Source organism: Triturus cristatus, chromosome 1_1 (genome assembly GCF_964204655.1).
Source record: "Triturus cristatus chromosome 1_1, aTriCri1.1, whole genome shotgun sequence".
Classification (NCBI taxonomy): domain Eukaryota; kingdom Metazoa; phylum Chordata; class Amphibia; order Caudata; family Salamandridae; genus Triturus; species Triturus cristatus.
Window position 1 is genome coordinate 733510943 of NC_140579.1, and position 17264 is coordinate 733528206.

The 17264-nt window shown below is 43.1% G+C and overlaps 1 long non-coding RNA gene across 1 annotated transcript in view; it reads left to right on the forward strand.

The window, feature by feature from the left end:
* The window catches only part of LOC146870978 (uncharacterized), a 40553-nt gene extending 23820 nt beyond the window's left edge, over nucleotides 1–16733 (forward strand). Inside the window, exon 3 of the long non-coding RNA XR_014959486.1 lies at nucleotides 9710–16733. This is a non-coding gene — a long non-coding RNA (uncharacterized LOC146870978). The remainder of the gene's footprint in view (nucleotides 1–9709) is intronic.
* Nucleotides 16734–17264: the final 531 nt, after the last annotated feature.

Consider the following 17264-nt stretch of genomic DNA (forward strand, 5'->3'; position numbering starts at 1 on the left):
ATATGGCAGTCCCAGGCTGCACACAGGCTCTGCAATGGCAGTCCAGAGTTACACTTTAAGGGCTGTTTACGTGGGTGGCAAAATCCAGTGCTGCAGCCCACTAACAGCATTTGATTTATGGGCCCTGGCACTCGCAGTGCACTTTACTAGGGACTGACACATAAATCAAATAGGCCAATCATGGAAACACCAATCCATAACACATTTTACCACAGGAGCACTTTCACTTTACCACTGATCAGCAGTGAGAAAAGTGCGCAGAATCATTACACCAGCAAAAACAGAGTCAAAACCGGGAGGTCAGAAAGCAAAAACTCAGGGGAAACACGCCAAAAGATGCCAAGTCTAACACCTAACAATGGGGCTCAGTCAGGGCGTGGCTTAAACAGAAGTAATTCCAAGATGGCCACTGAGATGTAAAAGTCTTGTGAGGCCTCACACTCGTCCCCTGGGTATGCGGATACCAGCAGGACTAGAGCATCTGTGTACATTAATCCAAACACGGCATGCATGCCTAGCTTGAATGCTGCTACAGTTCAGCTAATTCACGCTTCCACACAGGCAAACCAGGTAGTCGATTTGTGGATGCTCATTCTGCCTCTCCATGCTCGCACTAAACTAGCTTGTGACAGGGATGTTAAGGGTTTCATCTATTGCAGTATGTGCTGCATGTTGTGTGTGTGCGCATGACACTTGACCATGTACTAAGAGCTAGTCTGTTTGGAGTAAGTTTTTTGCCCACTAAAGGTAAAAGTTGTAGGTAAAACTTCAAACACCATTACACCTTAAGCAAATGCAAAATTCTTCCAATCACAGTAGAAAGCGATTGAAAGCAGACAATCAAATTTTCCCAATGAATATGTTCAAAAGGATTCTTCATTAATGCTGCCAAAACTTGTTGCCATGGAGGAGCCACAGAAACGTTCTGAGAAACTCTCATAAACACTTCCAGTATCCTTAAAGATAACAAAGATGAGACATTTGTTCTTTGACGAAACCTTGAAACAGCAACAAAATTTACTTTTACCTAAAAACATTTCTGCCTTACTTCAAGCACGTGAAAAAAGCATAGCAAATTTTGATGAGAGGATATTGAGAGTGGATCCATTTCTTCTGAGACCAATTCATGAAGCTTTTTCCACATCAAAATGAGGGCTCTAGTAGTTCAAATCATCTGGAAGACCTAGTTGGTTATACTGGAGGTAGAGCAGCCAAGCAGTCAATTGAAGATTGTGATGAAAAATCAGCCTATTGTTCCAAGACAACAAATGAAGATCCAGCTTGAATTGAAATGGCATTTTAACAAATGTCTCCCACAATGACATGCTGTGGTGTTACTGAGTGATGCTGTGGTGGTGCTGAGTGATGTTGTGGTGAAGGTGAGTGATGCTGTGGTGTCCCTGAGTGATGCTGTGGTGGTGCAGAGCAATGATGTGGTGGTGCTGACTAATGCTGTGGTGGTGCTGAGCGATGCTGTGGTGGCCCCGAGTGATGCTGTGGTGGTGCTGAGTGATGCTGTGGTGGTGCTGATTGATGCTGTGGTCGTGCTGAGTGATATGGTTGGGTCTCCGAGTGATGCTGTGGTGGTGCTGAGTGATGCTGTGGTGGTGCTGAGTGATCTTGTGGTGTTGTTGAGTGATGCAGTGTTGGCCCTGAGTGATATGTGGTGTAGGCGTGTGACTGGACTAGTCCCAGCTTTATGTCAGCTGTGGCAACAATTTAGCAGATGAAAAATGATTGTGGCCATAAAGCAAAGATTCTGTGTTCGTCTCGGGACAGCTTAATTGCTTTTTAAAGCTGGCTTGCAGAATTTGCAGTACATTAGTAGAGGGTACACACGACCGCTCTTTAAAACAAAATCAAAGTGTGAGTATATTGTTTTTAAGCACAGATTAATAGAATGAAATTGAGGGTAAAACTCAAGTAGCCAATGAAAGCAAAGCAGCCAGGTCCCTCGTCCAAGCAAAACATCTTGGATTGCTCATCCCGTAATAAATGACGGTTTTCACTTTGCCTTTTGCAAGTGAAAACACGGCTGATGCTGCGCGCGACGATGACAGTCTGAATCCATCCCCTGTAATCACAAGGGAGCCCCCGGATTGCGACGCAGCACGTGAAATAAGGGAGTGCACTTTGTAAACAGCCTCGCATGAGCAGTGCAGAAACGGTGCATCAAACCGAAATACTTCTAGAAGAGAACGTCACAGCCCATCAGATGAAAGAGGACCGTGGATGATAAATGTCGTGGCGGTGGTCAGCGTCATCCTTACGCTTATCTCCTTTCCTTTCCAGGATTAATTTCTACTCCTTAACTTTAACGAGGTAAAAGAATGAGGGGTAAAGGTGGTTTCGTGAGAGGGAGGAAGGACGGACATGGCGGCCATCAGAGTGGAGTCGAAGGGACCAGCATACAAGATGTGCTCTGTGGTGGGGGAGGGGGAAGGGCAAAGTGCAGGCGCCGAGTGTGAGAGGGAAGTGTGGTGGGGGAGGGAATTAACACAAGCTGTAGCCCGCCCGGTGACTGACGAGGAGGGAGGGGGAGAAGGGAGGGGTAGTGAGAGCAGAGAGCAGGGGGTGGAGAGGCATAGAAATAAAAGTGATTCGCGCACTGTAATGGTTGTAAGGCTTAATGAGCCATGACAGAAAGCCAGATGGCGGCTGTGCGCGTAATCGTGTGCGTAACCGCAAGCTTGAGGCCAGCAAAAGCGTGTGGTCGGACTTTTAAAAGCCCACTTACTAAATGTCTCGCCAGAGCAGCGCATGCACTGGCTCAGGCGAGACCTAAAAACAGCATATCAAAAATATAGTCAAGTAAGGACAACCTCATTAGGTAACTTCTAGGGCAGAGGTATGAAATTTAGAAAGATCTGTTATAAAAATCCAAAGGGTACAATATAGAAATTGCAACGTACAGATGTATAAAGTCTTTGCTATGAAGGCATTCAGCGTTAGGGCAATACAGAATTAAATCAGTAAGAAATCGGACAGCATCCCTAGCAACACTGGAAAATAATTTGGCTTACCCCTGAATTTGAGGGTTTATATTGGATATCTTCTCCTAAGATTTAATCAAAACTGCAAAATAATACAATTTTGCCAAATTAAAGTACAGTAAATTGGTGTGTCATAATGCCTTTCACCTAAGCAGTTTCCTACTACATGATTCAGCCCACTCTATGCTGTCATACAGAGATGGTAAAACAAACTAGTTACAAAACAAGAACAAAGTACTGTGAATGAATTTAACACAGCAGGCAGGAACAAGAAACCTTGAATATTGTAACATTACTGGCCAATGTTAGAGAGATTTCTTCAAGAACGCCATCCGGCAATAAACATAACTTTGCTTGACTGCGTGCAGCAAAAATAATAAACAGTAAGCATGTAGGATGAGACATCCATTTTGAATAAGATGGCTTTACAGCCTAACTGGGGTCTATTAAGCATAAGCCAGAAAAAAGTACTTCAACCAGTCACAGCAAAATAGTTTCAAAGGTAATAAAATCAGATAAATGTGTACATGTAAATTCATGTGCAGACCCATACACTGTACGGTTAGTAATGCACATTTAATAAATGCACGAAAACTCCTACAATTTCCCTTTATTATTCTATAATCACTAAACCCCACAATTAGCTATGATCCAGTCTACATCCCATCCTGCTTCCTTCGATTCCTCCAACAAGATCATTTGATTATACACCTGCATCTTCCAGTTCAGTTTCATTCCTTTTCTTCTTTTACACCCCAATTTATAATTATTAATTGAGAAAAAGGATAAACAAATCAATTGCACAAATCAACACAATAATTACAGGGGTTAGTATAGTCTTAAACATAACCCCACTCATGCTATCAGTCCATTCATCAACCTTACTAAAATAAACCTTTCCATTCTCACTAACCCAGTTACTTACTGTTTCCCATATGCCTTACTCTTCTAAAGCTCGAACTTCATGAGATATGTTAGTTATATTCGAGGCATAGGTGTTAATGACTCTATTGTTAGCTGGGGTGTAGGTACAGCTATTGCGCACCTTCAAAATCCTGCAAGAAGGATATCAAGCGCTGAGGTTTTGCATAATCATCGCACACATGTCAATTAGAGCTGTATTTATTTGTTTTAGTGTGCCAGCAGTATTTGAAGCAAGCTGATCCACAAGTGTACATAATCTTCTAATTTTCACATCCTTCATAGCCACTCCAAAAGATGGAATCATAGTTCCTAATAAGTCTAGTACAATCTGACCAAAAACTAGTTTCACTCTTTTCCAACCAACAGCATCCCTCATTTCGTTCACACAATAGACTCTAGGAAATACTAAAGCCAGTTAGCAAGAACCCACACAATTACAAGGTAGTTTGAAATAAGCAGTCTCACCCCTCACATATTCAATTCCTCTAAGAATCGGTTCCTCACCAACCAGGAAATCACAACTGACATCTCTTTTCACACTCACTCTTTCCTACAAACTCTCCTGATGGTTCAAGACACACCATGCACAATTCAGCCTCTTTCTCATGTTCCATCCTCGACCGAGGATGCAAATTTGACGACCTAAACTCCTCTTTAGTTTTAATCTGGCCTCCTCTCATCCCTCCAGTCTCCTGAAATGGTATCATTATACTCCCTGACAAATTAATACTCTTCTTAAACTACACAGCTACTCCCTTCTAGTTTGTATTGTGGTATAGTTACTTTGTGCAATTGCAATCAAATATTTACCAGAGGTCACCTTATTCCCAGCATCTTCAGACTCAGGAAGGTCCTTCTGCAAAAGTGTAGAAATCTGACAGGGACGGGTATGGGGACAAAATCTTTTGATAATTAAATATACTCACAAAAAATTCACAAGATCTAGGAATGTGTGTTTGGCCATGCACATAATGGGCCGTGGAATGAAGTGTGGAGTCAGAAGTCCATATTTATATGCAAGATTAAACCAAAAATCTTTTAAGTTCTTTTTGCAACCAACTAATTCCCATTTCGGTCCATCATGCTCAAGTACCTCCTCCTGGAGATCCCTCAATTTGCTTAATGTGGTCTGTATTGGGCTGAATAGAAAACAATTTATGTAATTAGCATTTTCAACAGTATTTGCAGGGGGTTCATTCCGTTCCGATCCTTGCACTGTGATTTGCTCATTTGATCTCACAGTTACATTTTTAAGTGCACAATATTTTGCCACTTTATTGGCATATTTGTTTCCCGTTGCGACTTATGTCGTCACCATTCTTAGGGGCCATGCACTTGACCACTGCAATCTTTCTCTGCTGGTTTATTACCTCCAAAAGATCAAGAATATAGAAACCAATCCTGATGGGAGTACCAGGGGATATCATTAAATCCCTCTGCGACCACAGTTGCCCAAAATCATGTACTACTTAAACCCATACCAGCTGTCTATGTAAATAATCACATTCAGCTCGTCTGTAAGGCAACAAACCCTCGCCAGTGCAATCAAATTTGCCACTTGTGCTGAAGTAATATGTGGTAGGTACGATACTTAAATGATTTCATAAAAGAAACACTGTATAAATAGTCAATCAGAAAATAATCATCCACAAACAAAATCAGAGCACAGGTGGAAGATTTCAAGGTGAAAATATTTGACATCCGATCTTAGTTTGGTGCACAGTTCTGCAACATTGCCACAATCATGTTCTGGGTCATCATCGTCTTCATTGCTGTCTTAGCAATGTTGCAGCGTTCAGAGATTTAAACCTTCTGATCTACATGTTTTCAGCTGCCAGACCTCAAAAGGCAGCTGGGAGGTGCCATGTTCTGGTTCGAGTCCACAAACTTTCAACTGAATGGGGAACAAACACAAAGGTCCTACTACAATCCTTTCACTTTGTTAAATGTCAATGCAAACAGCTGCAACCACCTTCAGACAACCAGGAAGAGTTACACCTACTGGACCAAACAGATGAAAAACATGCTACAAGTCCACTACATACATTTTCTCTTACCTCTTGGAAGGCCTTAATGCTTTGACAAAGGGTACAGCATCCTTGATATCATTGTGAGTTAGCCTTATTAAAAGATTTGCAGTCAGTTTGGAATCCACTGACGACAGCAGCCAACCATCCCCAAGAACATACCCACCTCTCTCTGGGAGGTCAAAGTATTCCTCTTCAGGATAGCAGAAATTAGTTTCCTTGAGACTTTCCTTTCTCCTTTTACAATATGATGACCAAGATAAATCACTTCTGCATCTTTGTAGAGTAAACCTTTTGACCATTGTCAGCAAGATGATACAAGAGTGCAATCGTGTCTAGTCTAGTCCAGTCCTTGATGCAACAAGTAGATTATCAATATATTGGACCAAGGCTTAGGGTCTGATTATCACTTTGGCGGACAGGGTTACTCCGTCACAAACGTGACCGGTATCCGATATGCTGTATTACAAGTTCCATAGGATATAATGGAAGTCTAATTTGGCAGACAGGATGTCCGTTACCTTTGTGACGGAGTAACCGTGTCCAACAAATTCGTAATCAGGCCCTAAGGTACGAGGTGGCTGAAAATGTTCCAAATCATTAAGATCGAGCTAAAAAACAAGGGACTTTCAGTATACCCCTGAAGAATCCGACACCAAAACAAAAGAGGACTGTTAGATCTCAGGGTCACCCCTAAACTTTTTGCCTGCACCCCTTCTGTTTTACTAAATAAAATAATTTTAAAGTGCTTGTGCTCTGTCCCTAGAGCAACATTGGCCTAAACCTGATTGGCACATTTAATTAGCTTGTACATCCCTAGTATATGGTACTACATGTACCTAGGTCCTGAAGTTTAAATGATACTAGAGGGCCTGCAGCACTCATTGTGCCATCCAGTGAACCAGCACTTTAAAACATGTCCCAGGTATACCATTGCAGCCTGTTATGCAGTTTTCAACAATTTGTCAGGCCTAAACCTTATTTTTAATACAAATAAGTTACCTCTAAGGTAGGCCCTTAACACTCCTAGGGCAGGGTGAAATGTAATTAAGAAGTACATACCTGCCAACTCACACGGAGGCACCGTGTGACACACGAGGTCGACTCCCATCACATGGTCTCCCAGTGAAGAGCTGATATCCCACGGAGGCACGGAAAATGAGCTGAAAACCACTGTAGATAGTGGTTTTACAGATCGTTTTCCGAGGCTTTGAACTGCTGACATACATTAAGGAGTGTGAAAACAACCCAGGACCTCTGCATCAGCCATAGCAAGCGTTTTGAGGGTTGGGGTGGGGAAGAAGGGGTTTAGGTGCGGGTGGGGTTCAAAAGTGCCTCCTCATAGGTACTTCAACACAAGGCCCCGTCCCTCCTCATACAGCGAGACTGTTCTTCAAGTTGGCAGGTATGGAAGTTGGACATGTGGTTTAAGGTTTTACATGTCCTGTAGCGAAAAACTCCTAAAGTTGTTTCTCACAACTGTAAGGGTCTATATCTCAGGGTTATCATATTACATTTAATATAAGTGCTACCTTTACATTGGGAGCAAGTAGAGATATGATGGGGGGACTCAAATGAATTGTGATTTAAAACCCTCTTTATTGGTAAAGTCGAATTTTAAAACACAGTTCTAGAAATGCCACTTTGAGAATGTTGGTATGTTCTTGTCCTAACTATTTAAGCCTTCTGCAAGTGTCCTGGATCACAGGACTGTGAATGTTTCTTCAGCTGGGCTTTTGTGTATTTCTCCCAGACAGGAATTCCAAGGGGATTAGGTATGGACAGGATGGGCCATCTTGCCATTGTGGCTGGGGGCAGAGCTGTTCTCTGTCCGACTTGCACTTTAAAGGGGCTTGCCTCCAGCATACAAAAGAACCTGAGACTTGTTGGAGCCTTGACAGGGGAAGGAAAAAACTTTCCAGAAGGCGATATGGGGGTAGGACAGGGTGTCCGCACACACAAAGGCTGGCACCAGGTATAGATAACATACTCTCAGAAAACCTCTTTCACACTCTCCTGGAACTGTGGACGACTTCGGAAGGGCTGCCCTGCCTCCAGAGGACTGCCCTGGTGCTTAAAGGACTGCCTTGCTGCTTGAAGATCTGGACCATCTCCTTGAATCCAGGACCACCAGAAGTGACTCAGGGGCTACTTCGCTGGCCTCCTGTGTGAGCTACAGGTACATAACTCATGGTGGCGTTGAACCCTGCAGCTGGCATCTGCTGGAGTAAGCCATAACCCACCCCCTACTCCCCTAAGTAGCGCAAGCCAGGTCCTGGACCCTTGGTAGAGGTGTTGGTGGTACTGGTCCTGTCTAACCCTAAAAGTTGTGACTAAGAAAATGCTTTCAACAAAAACGTCCTGAGGAACAGACAGAAGACTTGGACTTACCTGCCAGCCGATTGCCCATAGTGCATGACCGGTCGCTCTGACTTCGCAGTAGCTCCTGCGCTGTTATTCTAAACAGCAGCAAATTCTGTCCAACAGGACCTCCCAGTAAAAGCATCCAGGCTTGTGTAGCCTTCTTCAGCTACAGCCCACAGCTTTATCCTGCTGGAGATTTTCAATTTCTAAAAAGTTGGTGGAGTCTGAAGGCAAAAAATCTTTCCCGGGCTAGAGACAACCAGATCCCCATAGACGATGACTACTTCCTCAACCTGGAAATACAGCTTTTCCTGCCAAGAGCTTTTCCCCCCATCATAGTTGTTAGTTTCTACAAGCCTTTGCCCAGCGGCGGTGATTTCTCAGACACAGCATGCTGCCTTACTCATCTCAACTCTACCTCCTCCAAGACTTTTCTGCAGTCCAAAGGTAAGCCGAGAACATGCCCAATCCACTTCTTGTATCTGACCCACACTCCATTACGGTCAGCCGTAACTTTTGATTTCGACTTGTTCTTGCATGGCTAGATAACCACAGATTGCTCTTGTACGTACTATTTTTTGCTAAATGCTTAAAAAATGTACACCTCTGGTTCTACTGATTGGTTTTAATACGTTTTGGTGTCATTTTATTAATTAAATTAACTCTATATTCCTAATTTGAGATTTTCCTGGTGTAGTGATTTCACTTTATTAGTGTTTGAGTGCTGCATAAATACTTTGCACATTGCATCCAAGTTAAGCCGAATTGCTTTTGTGGCAAGCTACCAGAGAGTTAAGCAGACTGATTTAGTGACTTTTATGCTTCACCCTGACCACGACTGAGGTTGTGCCAGAGTGTGACAACGCTCCCAACCAGTAACCCCATTTATTACAAGGACTTTATTTTGGAACCGAAAAGATATAGATTACCCTCATGCAGAGAAGGGGAGAAGAATGCTTGGCATATGTCAAATATACCATCCTGTGTATGTGAGAGTCAAACTATATTACAGCAGGATTTAGTACCACTGGACAACATGATCTTGCTCTACCCTTCACTTACCACTTGTTTTGTTTTAATGGCCATCTCAGGAGATTTGCAAGGACTACTAAGCACCTCTCGTAGAATATGTTGTTCTATAACTTTTTTCTATGACAGGTAAATTCCCCCTTTTGTAAGTTGATATTGTTCTAATTCTAGGATGAACAGCATTAGATTTGTCCTAATTGATTTTGTACTTTTTACTAATCCTAACACTTTACCTGTGAAAATCTATGCCTTTTCTTTGACACAATTTCTTAAATCCAGAGGCAGGTCATCTTTTGTGATATCTAGGAATTTCTTTTTTTTTATTTAAAAAAGAAAAAACTGAATCTTCATCTTGTGTTTCGATCTCAACAGGACTAGAAATACATACTATGAACGGATGATTATTCTCCATGGACCCTATTTTAACTGGGACATTGGCTGTGGCAAGACTACCAATCTGATTATTGATAATGCTTACAACATGGACTTCTTTTCCCCAAGACAGCCTGGTTTTGGACCTCCACAGTACGCCCTGTAGAGTGAGGAGCACCAGTATTGTACATGAACATTCTGGGGTGTCAATTCACCTCACCATTTATATAATGGCCACTGAGGTCTGCCTCCAGAATTTTGCCAAGTATGCAAGACTTCCCCCTTCTCAGGCACTGTTATTGTGAATTTCTCTCAGATGAAAGCGCTGAAACGTCAGTGCTAAAAAAAAAAAACAATGGATTCTGTTGGTATCCTGGATTATAGGGCAACTTGTTTCTAATATTTTGCTGCAACACTGGAGCAACAGGCATATTTGTAAGGAATTGCCCTTGATTTTGCACATTCTGCATAGAGTCTGTTGGGCTGGGGCACAATTTGGCATCTACACCAGAGTTCTTTCTTTGCATATGAGAAACATCATCATTCTGGGTTCAATCTGGATTCTGCCTACACTCGCACTTCCAGTGCCAGATTTCAGCACAGAAATTACAAGCAGTGCTCTTCTTCGGCAAATTAACATTTGTATTCACCCCAGAATTGTTCAGATTCACTCGACCATAGCTGTGTCTTCACCATTTCATTCCTTACCCCGACACCTTGCATCCCATTCATTCCAGATTGGTCAGATTGCACAACATCTGAATCAGAGCCCATCGTGGGACTTCTACTGTTTCTCTGAATCTGCTTTGTTTGTGCCATCATCAACTTCTCTTTGATCCTTTTCTGTTTTACATCAAAGCAGTCACTGTAATAATTTTAACATACTTCAAGATCTCATCGATACTCTTGGTTTGCCAGCACATCACACTCTGTTGAATTTGAGAACTAAGCTCCGGAGAAGCAACCTGGGACCAGTTTTGAGTTATCACCCTTCAACAGCCAGGCTAGCTTGAATTCAGTGACAGAGCAAACAACGGACCCATGTCTGGGCATACCCATCTGCGAAGTCAAAGACACGCACATGTTTCTTCATTTCTTTCTTCTTCTTTATTGCAAATGCATCCCCAGCACTTGTTAACCGTCCTGCTTCCCCTCATCACATCTCATTGACTTGTGATGTTACCACATAGCTCACATTCCACCCATGGCAGTATTCTGCATTCTACTCATCATAACTCTACATCATCTATCCTTGTAATACATTTTTCAACAGACAACTATTTATATTCTATATATTGTATAAATTAATACCATTTTAATAGGAAAGGAAGGATAGCACAGAAAAGTTACAACCTTACTTGTCAGAAACTAGGAAGAATAAAAATTTACTAAATTCCTTTACTGCAACTAAGTACACAGATCCTTTTCACACATCAGCCCCAACCTCACACAGAGGTCTGTTGATTTTACACACATTTCCGAAGCTCCACGTGGTCCCATCACATAAAACCACCACATTGCACTTCACTTCTGCCACCCTATGAGGTTCAGAGTATTTACTCTCCTCTTTTTGCACCATTCCTCGCTTCCTTATCACCACCCAATCTCCTTCCTTCATCCAGACTTTTCACATTCCGCTTCATATTATAATATTCCCTTGCTTTATTTTGAAGACCACAAACCCTTTCCCCACAGTCAACCCAGACGTCTTTTGCATTATTCAACCATATAGGACAATCTTTCCTTCCCGGCTCTCTCTCCTTTTCAGGGAAACAGATGGTGATACCCCAGTTACAGAATGCGATGTTGTCCTATGTGCCCACACCATTTTCCTCAGTTCCTTCTTCCAAGGAAGCTAGTTAGCTAACGAAAGTTGAATATTGTCCGTAACCAATCTATTAACCCTTTCCACCAATCAATTAGCTTGTGGCCTAAACATGGCCACTTTCTCATGAGTGATTCCCATTCTAAAAAGATATTTAGTCATCTCTCTGGAAACAAACTAGACCATTATCCGAAACCAAAGTTTTAGGAATCCCCTCTTCCATGAAAGTTTTCCCCAAAAATTCAATGACATTGGCAATAGTAATTTGCTCTAACGTCTCCATCACAAACCACTTGGTGTGATAATTCCTGTACAACTCTACCTTCAATCTCCTTCAACAACAAATGCTCCTCCTTGGCTACATTACACTCACCACATCCCAAGACCATCTCACTACCTCCAAAACCAGCAATCACCTTACACTTCTCTTCTATTTCTTTACTCACAGGCAACCTAGATAAACAATACGCTATAACATTCCTGTAACCCTTAACATACTCTACCTCAAATTTGTAGTCAAGAACAGATAACATCCACCCGGAAATATGTGGTGTAACATTCCCCTCTAATCTTCTGCCTCCTTTAAACAAATAGGTGAGTGGCTTATGGTCCGTTTTGACCCTAAAAGGAATACCCCACACATAAAAATGAAAATGTTTAATACCCCAACAGCAGGTTAGGGATTATCCCTCAATCACAGAAGGAGAATTCCGCACCTCTCAACCTCCTAGATGCCAAGTGATTACACGTTCTTCACCATTCACAACTTGCATTAAAACTGTACTCAGACACCACCCGCATCAGTTGCAATGTACGTCTTACCAGATTTCTCAAAATGGCCCACCGTGGGTGCCTGTGCTATGCTCTTTTATCTTGTTAAAAGACTCCTTGCAATCATCATTCCACACAATATACATTCTTCCTATGATTAACCTTAATAGTTCTACAATTTCTCCAAAGTTCTTGACGGACTTGGAGCAATATTCTGCAAGTTCATGAAAATACCTCAATGCATCCTTGTTTGAGGGTTCTGGTGTATTCTCCACAGCCTTTATGATACTTCATTTTGGCCTTATTCCTTTTGCACTTATCACATGACCCAAGTACGTCACTTCATTCCTCCTTGATATTTTTCTTTCTTTAGCGATAAGCCATGCTTTTTCAACCTTTCCATCACCTCACAAAAAACCAAGTCATGTTCCTTCCCATCTTTCCCCAGTGTAAGTATGTCGTCTTGGAAGCACATGACTTGGTTAAAGTCCCCAAATATGTTCATCACTCTCTGAAAAACAGTAGCTGTTGATACCAGCCCAAATGGCATTCTGTTATAGTGGAATGCCCCAAAGGTGTCAGAAAAGATGTCAGGTGCCTAGACCCTTCATGTAGATTCACCTGGTGGTATGCAGACGACATGTCTAATACACTGAAGATGGATCCACCCCTCCAATAACAGCAATTATCTCAGAAATGTTGGGAAGTGGTTGCCTGTCCTCCCATAGGTTCCTATTTAAATCTCGCAAATCAACAGAAAGTAGAATTTTCCCCCCTTCCTTCGGTGCCACCACCACGGGAGCCAACCACTCGGATGCCTCAATTTGTTCAATTATTTCTTGCTCCAACAACTTATCCAGCTCCTTATGTAGTGGTTCCCTCATCATGTTAGGTATATTCCTCACCCGGAGCACAACAGGTTTGGCCCTCCTTTTCAATATTATTTTGTGGAAAACCCCCTTCAAAAACCCTAACTTTTCAGTTAAAACCCCCGATCTTTTGACATTATGACACTTTCATCAGAGTTTATAACTTCCAGAGCCCCCGCAGGTTCAACCACCATCCCAGGTTCCTTGGCATTTGGATTAATGATGATGTTCAGATCTTTTTGGTGATGCTAACCTAAAAAATCTGACCCAAAATTGGTTACATAAACAAGTCCATGAACGCCCCTGACGAATTTGAGAGTCCACCTTATTCCTAATATTTTGATTTTCCTGCCTGCACATCCAACTGCCTTAATATCAGACTTGCCATCGAATTCCATCCCATCAAATGTTTTTTTGGATCACGTACGGGTGGGCAGGGTTGTCCCGATTAACCCCTGGTACCTCAGCAATCCCAAAATCCGTAAGGATCTTCTCACTGCAATGGACAACTATTTTAGTGAAAATGAGGGCACAGTGTACTCCTTCCAGACACTCTGAGAGGCTTTGAAAACGGTAATTAGGGGGGATGCTTTGTCCCTAATATCAGGTCACAAGAAGGAACAACAAAGGGAGGTGTCTAAAATAGAGGATGAAATTTACCAGCAAGAGAGGGAAATGGAAATGCACACTATTCCTGAATCACTCCATCTGTTACGTCTTAAACAGGACGAATATAGGACGTTAGTTACAGACAAAGCTAAAACAATGCGGAGAGAGAAACTCGGGAGACTTTATGATCTGGGAGATAAAGCTGGGAAACTGATAGCCTGGCTTGATGAACGGGAATGGGCAATTAGATTGGTCCCGGTTCTCCATGACACTAAAAATTTCAGCATAACAGAACCTCAAGAAGTAGAAAATCAATTTGCCAGTCATTTCACAACGGTATATACGGCGGTAGCACCCTACACCGAAGAAGACTCCGCCGAATTGTTGAGGGACATAACACTGTGACAACTATTGGACAGCTCTTTGACTACGGACGAAGTAGCGCAGGCAATTAGATCACTCACTCAGGGAAGGCCTCTAGCCCTAACGGGATCCCCATCGAATTATATAAGCTTAACCCTGATAAATTGGCCGCCCACCTTAAAGCCATGTTTGAAGAGAGCAGAGAGAGAGGGGAGTTACCGTTAGATCAACGAATAGCTAATATTGTAACTATTCATAAGGCAGGCAAACCAAAAACAGACTGTACCTCGTACCGGCCTATCTCCCTCCTTAATGCCGAACCTAAAATTCTTGCAAAAGTACTGGCTAATCGTCTAGTAAAAATCATATCAAATCTTGTACACCCTGACCAGTCTGGTTTTATTCCATATCGGAATACAGCTCTGAACCTGCGTCGAGTCCATGGGGTTCTAGGCAGGGCGGACACTATACTGGAACCAGCTATTCTGGTTTCCTTGGACGACACTATGGCGTTCGATATGATCGAATGGCCTTATCTCATTGCAGTGCTCCTCAAAATGGGGTTCGGCCCGGAGTTCATTCGGTGGGTGCGTCTCCTATACTCGGCCATTGGCGCGGGTCATGGTTAATAATAAAAAGTCAGACACGTTCGCCTTGAGCCGGCTTACCCGTCAGGGATGCCCGCTCTCCCCTCTCCTATTTGCCTTAGCGTTGGAACCATTGGCGGCCTGGATCCAACAGGACCCAGTAATCCGCGGGTTTCGCTGGTCACCGGATTGGAAAGACCGTATCTCGCAGTATGCAGATGAAATATTGCTCTACCTAACCGACCCCAAAAAATCCCTAACCGCCTTACTGGACATATTGGCGGTATTTGGGAGATATTCGGGGTTCAAGATTAACTGGACTAAGTCCCATCTATATGCCCTCTATGGGGGGGGTATCGGCCCTACCCCATAATTGTCCGATTCAAGTCAGTACCACGGGGTTCAAATATTTAGGGATATTCATTTCCCTAGACTCCGCACTCCGTTACAATAACATCCTGCTTCCCCTGCTATTACGGTTAAAACGTGATATAACCAGCTGGAAATCTCTCCCTCTGTCCCTCCTGGGTAAGACGGCCCTTTTAAAAATGATATCCCTCCCCCGCTTTCTATACGCCCCACAAATTTGCTTGACACTGTTTCTTTGGCCTATTTTAAAGAGATTGAACACCTCCAGAGAGAGTTACTATGGAGTGGGACATCACGTATAGCCCTGAGGAGATTTTCCTTAAAATGGTACGATGGAGGCATCACCCTACCCCACATTAAAAAATATTATTGGGTGGCTCATCTGGCTGCAATTAATCATGGCACCTACGGTGGCTCTGATGATCCAGGCTACCGAATGGACAAGTGGCTTCTCCAGGGAGGGAACTTTAATAGGTCGCTTTATTCGAAACCTGTCCGGCCTCCCCTGACGGGCCCTACTGGAAATTCGATAAGTGTATTGCATTCCGCTAACAGATCCCTAGGCTGGGAGGGTAAACTGACGTTGGCCACCCCCTATAGGATTCTGCGCAATTGGGTAATTTGTAGCCAACAAGAGGGTTTGACAAATGGGACATGATTGGCATCTCGTGAATTCAAGACCTGTGGGAGAGGGGAGACATAAAAACATTCGCTGCCCTTCAAAGCCAACACAAACTGGCTGACTCGGAGAGTTTTTGATACGCACAGGTGCCCCATGCCCTGCGCTCAGTCCTCCCAATGGGTTCCTCCCCTCCAGAGTCCTCCCCATTGGAGGATCGAATATTGGATGGCTACCTCCCAGTGAAGACCATTTCGCTGATTTATAACAAACTAATATAAAACAGGGAGGACCCTCTCTCCCTGCTACGACAGAAAGGGGTGGCAGACGGCGTTGAGCTGGATGATGAGGAGTGGCAGGAGGCAGTGTCCTCCCCCAGGATAGTAGCGATTCCAGCAAGACTAGACTAGTACAACTTAAAATCCTGCATAGGATATATAGGACAGGGCCTAGACTGGTAAAAATGTGAAGAACAGAAACAGGGGACTGTCGTAGGCGTTGTGGACACACGGGCACTTTTATGCACATTATCTGTGAATGCGCACACATTCAGTCCTACTGGAAGGAGATACATGAAGTAACGGGGGCGGTCCTTCCAGTTCCTATTCACCCTGAAGCACGTAGATGTTTATTGAACATATGGGAACCAACCGATCTGAACACACGCCAGACACAATGGACCACTCTGGGGTTCATGCTAGCAAAAAGGAACATTGCCCAGGCCTGGGGGGTGGCAGAACCGCCCACATTGGAAGCATGGAAGTCAAGTATGGATTGGTGCATGTTCCATGAAAAAGACAGTTTATGTTGCTCGTGGCTGCCCAAAAAAGTGGTCCCGATTATGGAGGCCTTGGAACTCGTACCAGGGGGACATTTGTACTACCCCTCAGCAACTTGCCTTAGATAACTTACTTTCTCTGTGATTTGTCCTTACTGTGTATAATGTGAATGACTATTGCCAGATTCTGTCACGCCTATACGGATATTGAATTGTTGCCATGATCGCTTGTATGTCGATGACTGTTAATAAAAAGATATTTAAAAAAAGATGTTTTTTAGGACACCAACGTAAATAGGATTCCGGAATCCACCAGCACCCTCAATGGTTTGTCATCTATGGAAATCATATAGTGTGATTTTTCTAGCTTGTCAAAACTCTCCATTTTAATCTTCTGTTCGATTTGTTCAAATCCTGTTCTCTCATTCATTCCATCTACTACTTTATCACATCCTCCCCCATCTATGGAAAGAACAATATCTTGAACACTTTCATACACTTTGTCAATGTCTTGTCCAATTCATTGTATCTTCCTTCCTAGCACGTTCATTCTACACACCTTAGGCAGGTGCCTTATTATTCGACAATTCCTGCAAATTACGTTCCTAGCAGCACACCTTATACTGGATGATATATGTCCCGGAGCCCCACAATGGAAACACTTTATTGCATTGGTAACTTTATCATAACGGTTTGCATTTTCATTAAAAGTACCAAATGTTTCTTTCCGGACACTGCTTTGCTTGTTCGCTGCATCCTCTTGCA